Here is an 8,493-nt window from a genome sequence, read left to right on the forward strand (position 1 = left end):
ATGTTCCATGCCATATTATTGATGATACCTACATGTTTTATGCACACTTTATGTCATATTCGTGCATTTTCTGGAACTAACCTATTAACAAGATGCCGAAGTTCCAGTTGTTGTTTTCTGCTGTTTTTGGTTTCAGAAATACTAGTAACGAAATATTCTCGGAATTGGACGAAATCAAGACCCAGGGTCCTATTTTTCCCGGAGCCTTCCAGCACACCCGAGAGCCACCAGAGAGAAGCCCTGGGGGCCCCACACCACACCCTGGCGCGGCCAGAGGGGGGGCCGCGCCGCCCTATGGTGTGGGCCCCCCAGGCCCCCTCCGAGGCTGCCCTTCCGCCTATTTAAAGCCTCCATCGAGAAAACCCTGAGGCGAAGAACCACGATACGGAAAACCTTCCAGAGCCGCCGCCATCGCGAAGCCAAGATCTGGGGGACAGGAGTCTCTGTTCCGGCACCCTGCCGGAACGGGGAAGTGCCCCCGGAAGGCTTCTCCATCGACACCGCTGCCATCTCCACCGCCATCTTCATCACCGCTCGCTGCTCCCATGAGGAAGGAGTAGTTCTCCATCGAGGCTCGGGGCTGTACCGGTAGCTATGTGGTTCATCTCTCTCCTATGTGCTTCAATACAATAATCTCATGAGCTGCCTTACATGATTGAGATTCATATGATGATGCTTGTAATCTAGATGTCATTATGCTAGTCAAGAGAGTTTTACTTATGTGACCTCCGGAGACTCCTTGTCCCACGTGTGTAAAGGTGATAGTGTGTGCACCGTGTGGGTCTCTTAGGCTATATTTCAAAGAATACTTACTCACTGTTATGAATGGCGTAGTGAAGTGCTTATTTATATCTCTTTATGATTGCAATGTATTTTGTATCACAATTTATCTATGTGCTACTCTAGCAATGTTATTAAAGTAGTTTTATTCCTCCTGCACGGTGTAATGGTGACAGTGTGTGCATCCGTGTTAGTACTTGGTTTATGCTATGATTATGATCTCTTGTAGATTATGAAGTTAACTATTGCTATGATAGTAATTGATGTGTATTATTCCTCCTACATAGCATGAAGGTGACAGTGTGCATGCTATGTTAGTACTTGGTTTAGTCGAATTGATCTTTCATGCACTCTAAGGTTATTTAAATATGAACATTCAATTGTGGAGCTTGTTAACTCCGGCATTGAGGGTTCGTGTAATCCTACGCAATGTGTTCATCATCTAACAAGAGAGTGTAGAGTATGCATTTATCTATTCTGTTATGTGATCAATGTTGAGAGTGTCCACTAGTGAAAGTCTAATCCCTAGGCCTTGTTCCTAAATATCGCTATCGCTGCTTGTTTACTCGTTTTATCGCGTTACTACTGCTGCATTACTACTGCTTGTTTACTGTCCTGGGCAAAGCACTTTTCTGGTGCTGTTGCTACTACTTATTCATACCACATGTATTTCACTATCTCTTCGCCGAACTAGTGCACCTATTAGGTGTGTTGGGGACACAAGAGACTTCTTGCTTTGTGGTTGCAGGGTTGCATGAGAGGGATATCTTTGACCTCTTCCTCCCCGAGATCGATAAACCTTGGGTGATCCACTTAAGGGAAACTTGCTCGCTTTCTACAAACCTCTGCTCTTGGAGGCCCAACACTCGTCTACAAGAATAGAAGCTCCCGTAGACATCAAGCACTTTTCCGGCGCCGTTGCCGAGGAGGAAAGGTAAAAGGCACTCATACTCCGGTTCCAGTGTAACAGTACTTTTCTCGGCGCCGTTGTGTGTGTGCTCGAAGCTATTTCCTTTAGATCCCGCAATTGCATCTTTTTGTTTCTTGTTTTTATTTTCACTAGTTAGGCATAATGGAAAACAACAAAAAAATTGGTGAGCTTTTTAATCTTTTTCCTGATTTAGAATTGTTTGATGCAAAAATTAAAAAACCTATGGAACCTTATTCGCATGCTAGTAGCGATGTTATTAGTATGAATGCAATTACTGCTAATGCTATGGAGAAGTCTAAGCTTGGGGAAGCTAGTTTTTGTGATCTTTTTAGCTTCCCATCTTTAGGGAGAAAATTTGCTCGATAATACTTTATCTCCCATATGCGATAACTCTAATGATGCTTGTGATATTTTAAATGCACCTACCGAAAGTATTCCATATAAAATACCTATGAAAATTATTGAACGTGTTATGGATAACCGCTATGAAGGGGATGGAACCGTGCATCCTGGAGATCATTTACTCGTTTTTGCATGAATTATGTGGGTTATTCAAGTGTGCGGTATCTCTATGGATGAAGTGAAGAAGAAATTATTCTCTATGTCGTTGTCTGGTAAAGCGGCGCATTGGCATAAACTGCTGAAGGATGAGCATTCTCTTGATTGGAAGGATATTGTGCCTCTATTTTATTCTAAATTCTATCCTCCAAGTGAAATTCACAAAGACCGAAACCGAATATATAATTTCCGGCCTCATGATGGAGAGAGTATTGCCCAAGCATGGGAGAGATTGAAGTCTTTAATGCTCAAATGCCCCAATCATGAGCTTCCGGGTAATATCATCATTGATAATTTCTATGCAAGACTTTCTTTTCGAGATAAGACCTTGCTCGGATACTACTTGTTCTGGATCATTCACGCGCAACAAAGAAGAGTTTAAAAGGGACCTTCTTGATCGGATTAAGGAGAACGCTGAAGATTGGGAGAACGACAAAGGTAAAGAGTCAGGTATAAATTGTGATTACGAATGCATTGAAACTTTTATGGATACCGATAAATTTCGAAATATGAGTGCTACTTATGGTCTTGACTCTCAAGTTGCTGCAAATCTTTATAAAGCCTTTTCTTCTCATTTTGAATTGCCTAAAAAGAATTTTGATAAGTATCATGAACCTTTTAAAGAGGCTTGTATGAAGAATGAAATTGTTGTTAATTATTGTAATAAGCATGCTCAAACTCCTAAGAATGCTATTTCCTATAAGCATGTTAATTTTTGTGGAATACATAGACCTTGTGGAATTAATCAAATCAAAGATGAATATTGTATCCATCATGCTAATGAAAAAACTAGAAAGTGGTTTAGGGCTCTAGATGATCTTGGTAAAAAAGTTTGTGCCCTCTATCCTTTTATTTGTGAAGTTTGCCACGAAGTGGGTCATTTTAATTTTCAATGCTCCTCCAATGATAATTTGAACCCAATGAGTGCTGCAAATTTGTATTGTGATGATGAAATTACTCCTAATCAGCATGATGAACTTACTTTATCTTTGGGGTGTGAAGAACTGTCGAGAAAAATCTCTTTGTTACATATGAGTGATCTTGATATTGATGATGTCCTCGCATGGGTGTTTTTCTTATTGCATTGATAATAGCCATACAAATACTTACATACAAAATATTTTAGAAGATGACACCTTGCCAAAATATGATAGGACCGCTGTGTGTTTTCAACTAATTAATGAAAAGGAGGGATCCTCCCAAGTTTCTTCTATTGTTTCTGAAAGTAAATCAGGTTATGCGGACAAGCCACCCTTCAAGCCTCTTCCTCCTAAAGAAGGGAACGAGGAGAAGGAAGAAGAGAAGAAGAAGAAGGGAACGAAGAAGAAGAAGAAGAAGGAGAATAAAAAGAATGAGGTAACGGCGTATCACCGCGTGAATGAGATAACGCTAGGTAACCGTAAGTATGTTGCTCCTAATGATTATTATGATAGTGAATCTGAATACGATGATCTTCCTATGCCCTTTACATACATTAGTGATCATGATTTGAATGAGCACACTATTTTTGATATTGCAAATCTCTGGGAAACTAATTCTGAAAATGATGATGATAATAATTGCCATAGTGTCAGTGCTATCCATGCTTCCTCCCATAATGATATAGAAAGCTCTAAGCTTGGGGAAGAGGTGTTTGAAAATCCTTTTGCTACTGATCATTATGTGTTTGATACATCTCCTTCTAATAACAATGATGGTATGGACACGTGATAAACCAACCGTGAAAGATAACTATTCTAATTCTTATGATGACACTCGTGCCTCCGATCTTTGATGATTATTATAAAGAATGCTATGATATAGGTTATAACTATCCTTATGAAACTTGTCATAGTCATGATTGGATTACCAAAAACAATTCCCTTAATATGCAACTTGTTTACCATGTTCAAATTCTTGATAATAATCTTGCTCCAATTACTATTGGTGAGAAGAACTCTTCTTATGCCAAAATTAATGATACTTCTATGCATATGAACCATGATAAGAATGTTTTAAGTGATGGGTATATTGTGGATTTCATCAATGATGCTACTAAAAGCTATTATGAGAGAGGGAAATATGGTTATATGCACCTTCATAATATTAAGTTTCCCTCTTTATGTTGAGAATCTTGAAGTTACTCATGTTCTATCCTCTTATGCTTGTCACTTTGTTCTTCATGAATTCATTTGTGTACAAGACTCCTCTTCATAGGAAGCATGTTAGACTTAAATGTGTTTTGGATTTGCTTCTTGATGCTCTCTTTTGCTTCAAATACTATTTCTTGCGAGTGCATCATTAAAACTGCTGAGCCCATCTTAATGGCTAAAAAGAAAGAACTTCTTGGGAGATAACCCATGTGTTTATTTTACTACAGTATTTTTGTTTTATATTTGAGTCTTGGAAGTTGTTTACTACTGTAGCAACCTCTCCTTATCTTAGTTTTGTGTTTTGTTGTGCCAAGTAAAGTCTTTGATAGTAAAGTAAGTACTAGATTTGGATTACTCGCGCAGCTTCCAGATTTCTTTGCTGTCACGAATCTGGGTCTACCTCCCTGTAGGTAGCTCAGAAAAATAAGCCAATTTACGTGCATGATCCTCAGATATGTACGCAACTTTCATTTAATTTGGGAATTTTCATTTGAGCAAGTCTGGTGCCCTAATAAAATCCATATTTACGGACTGTTCTGTTTTGACAGATTCTGCTTTTTATTTCGCATTGCCTCTTTTGCTATGTTGGATGAATTTCTTTGATCCATTAATGTCCAGTAGCTTTATGCAATGTCCGAAGTGTTAAGAATGATTGTGTCACCTCTGAACATGTTAATTTTTATTGTGCACTAACCCTCTAATGAGTTGTTTCGAGTTTGGTGTGGAGGAAGTTTTCAAGGATCAAGAGAGGAGTATGATGCAATAGGATCAAGGAGAGTGAAAGCTCTAAGCTTGGGGATGCCCCGGTGGTTCACCCCTGCATATTCTAAGAAGACTCAAGCGTCTAAGCTTGGGGATGCCCAAGGCATCCCCTTCTTCATCGACAACATTATCAGTGTTCCTCCCCCGAAACTATATTTTTATTCCGTCACATCTTATGCACTTTGCTTGGAGCGTCGGTTTGTTTTTGTTTTTTGTTTTGTTTGAATAAAATGGATCCTAGCATTCACTTTGTGGGAGAGAGACACGCTCCGCTGTAGCATATGGACAAGTATGTCCTTAGGCTCTACTCATAGTATTCATGGCGAAGTTTCTTCTTCGTTAAATTGTTATATGGTTGGAATTGGAAAATGCTACATGTAGTAATTCTAAAATGTCTTGGATAATTTGATACTTGGCAATTGTTGTGCTCATGTTTAAGCTCTTGCGTCATATACTTTGCACCCGTTAATGAAGAAACACTTAGAGCTTGCTAATTTGGTTTGCATATTTAGTTTCTCTAGAGTCCAGATAACATCTAGTATTGAGTTTTGAACAACAAGGAAGACGGTGTAGAGTCTTATAATGTTTACAATATGTCTTTTATGTGAGTTTTGCTGCACCGTTCATCCTTGTGTTTGTTTCAAATAACCTTGCTAGCCTAAACCTTGTATCGAGAGGGATTACTTCTCATGCATCCAAAATCCTTGAGCCAACCACTATGCCATTTGTGTCCACCATACCTACCTACTACATGGTATTTCTCCGCCATTCCAAAGTAAATTGCTTGAGTGCTACCTTTAAAATTCCATCATTCACCGTTGCAATACATAGCTCATGGGACAAATAGCTTAAAAACTATTGTGGTATTGAATATGTACTTATGCACTTTATCTCTTATTAAGTTGCTTGTTGTGCGATAACCATGTTTCTGGGGACGCCATCAACTATTCCTTGTTGAATATCATGTGAGTCGCTATGCATGTCCGTCTTGTCTGAAGTAAGAGAGATCTACCACCTTCATGGTTGGAGCATGCATATTGTCAGAGAAGAACATTGGGACGCTAACTAAAGCCATGATTCATGGTGGAAGTTTCGGTTTTGGACACACATCCTCAATCTCATATGAGAATAATAATTGTTGCCACATGCTTATGCATTAAAGAGGAGTCCATTATCTGTTGTCCATGTTGTCCCGGTATGGATGTCTAAGTTGAGAATAATCAAAAGCGAGAAGTCCAAAATGCGAGCTTTCTCCTTAGACCTTTGTACAGGCGACATGGAGGTACCCCATTGTGACACTTGGTTAAAACATGTGCATTGCAAAGATCCGGTAGTCCAAGCTAATTAGGACAAGGTGCGGGCACTATTAGTATACTATGCATGAGGCTTGCAACTTGTAAGATATAATTTTCATAACTCATATGCTTTATTACTACCGTTGACAAAATTGTTTCATGTTTTCAAAATAAAAGCTCTAGCACAAATATAGCAATCGATGCTTTCCTCTTTGAAGGACCATTCTTTACTTTTATGTTGAGTCAGCTCACCTATCTCTCTCCACCTCAAGAAGCAAACACTTGTGTGAATCGTGCATTGATTCCTACATACTTGCATATTGTACTTGTTATATTACTCTATGTTGACGATTATCCATGAGATATACATGTTACAAGTTGAAAGCAACCGCTGAAACTTAATCTTCCTTTGTGTTGCTTCAATACCTTTACTTTGATTTATTGCTTTATGAGTTAACTCTTATGCAAGGCTTATTGATGCTTGTCTTGAAGTACTATTCATGAAAAGTCTTTGCTTTATGATTCACTTGTTTACTCATGTCATTACCATTGTTTTGATCGTCGCATTCATTACATATGTTTACAAATAGTATGATCAAGGTTATGATGGCATGTCACTTCGAAATTATCTTTGTTATCGTTTTACCTGCTCGGGACGAGCAGTAACTAAGCTTGGGGATGCTTGATACGTCTCCGACGTATCGATAATTTCTTATGTTCCATGCCATATTATTGATGATACCTACATGTTTTATGCACACTTTATGTCATATTCGTGCATTTTCCGGAACTAACCTATTAACAAGATGCCGAAGTGCCGCTGTCTGTTTTCTCGCTGTTTTTGGTTTCAGAAATCCTAGTAACGAAATATTCTCGGAATTGGACGAAATCAAGACCCAGGGGTCCTATTTTTCCCGGAGCCTTCCAGAACACCCGAGAGCCGCCGGAGAGAAGCCCCGGGGGCCCCACACCACCACCGGCGCGGCCGGAGGGGGCCGCGCCGCCCTATGGTGTGGGCCCCCCGAGCCCCCTCCGAGGCTGCCCTTCCGCCTATTTAAAGCCTCCGTCGAGAAAACCCCGAGGCGAAGAACCACGATATGGAAAACCTTCCGGAGCCGCCGCCATCGCGAAGCCAAGATCCGGGGGACAGAGTCTCCGTTCCGGCACCCGCCGGAACGGGGAAGTGCCCCCGAAGGCTTCTCCATCGACACCGCTGCCATCTCCACCGCCATCTTCATCACCGCTGTTGCTCCCATGAGGAGGGAGTAGTTCTCCATCGAGGCTCGGGGCTGTACCGGTAGCTATGTGGTTCATCTCTCTCCTATGTGCTTCAATACAATAATCTCATGAGCTGCCTTACATGATTGAGATTCATATGATGATGCTTGTAATCTAGATGTCATTATGCTAGTCAAGAGAGTTTTACTTATGTGATCTCCGGAGACTCCTTGTCCCACGTGTGTAAAGGTGACAGGTGTGTGCACCGTGTGGGTCTCTTAGGCTATATTTCACAGAATACTTACTCACTGTTATGAATGGCGTAGTGAAATGCTTATTTATATCTCTTTATGATTGCAATGTATTTTGTATCACAATTTATCTATGTGCTACTCTAGCAATGTTATTAAAGTAGTTTTATTCCTCCTGCACGGTGTAATGGTGACAGTGTGTGCATCCGTGTTAGTACTTGGTTTATGCTATGATTATGATCTCTTGTAGATTATGAAGTTAACTATTGCTATGATAGTAATTGATGTGTATTATTCCTCCTACATAGCATGAAGGTGACAGTGTGCATGCTATGTTAGTACTTGGTTTAGTCGAATTGATCTTTCATGCACTCTAAGGTTATTTAAATATGAACATTGAATTGTGGAGCTTGTTAACTCCGGCATTGAGGGTTCGTGTAATCCTACGCAATGTGTTCATCATCCAACAAGAGAGTGTAGAGTATGCATTTATCTATTCTGTTATGTGATCAATGTTGAGAGTGTCCACTAGTGAAAGTCTAATCCCTAGGCCTTGTTCCTAAATA

The sequence above is a fragment of the Lolium rigidum genome, chromosome 6 (genome assembly GCF_022539505.1).
Source record: "Lolium rigidum isolate FL_2022 chromosome 6, APGP_CSIRO_Lrig_0.1, whole genome shotgun sequence".
Lineage (NCBI taxonomy): Eukaryota > Viridiplantae > Streptophyta > Magnoliopsida > Poales > Poaceae > Lolium > Lolium rigidum.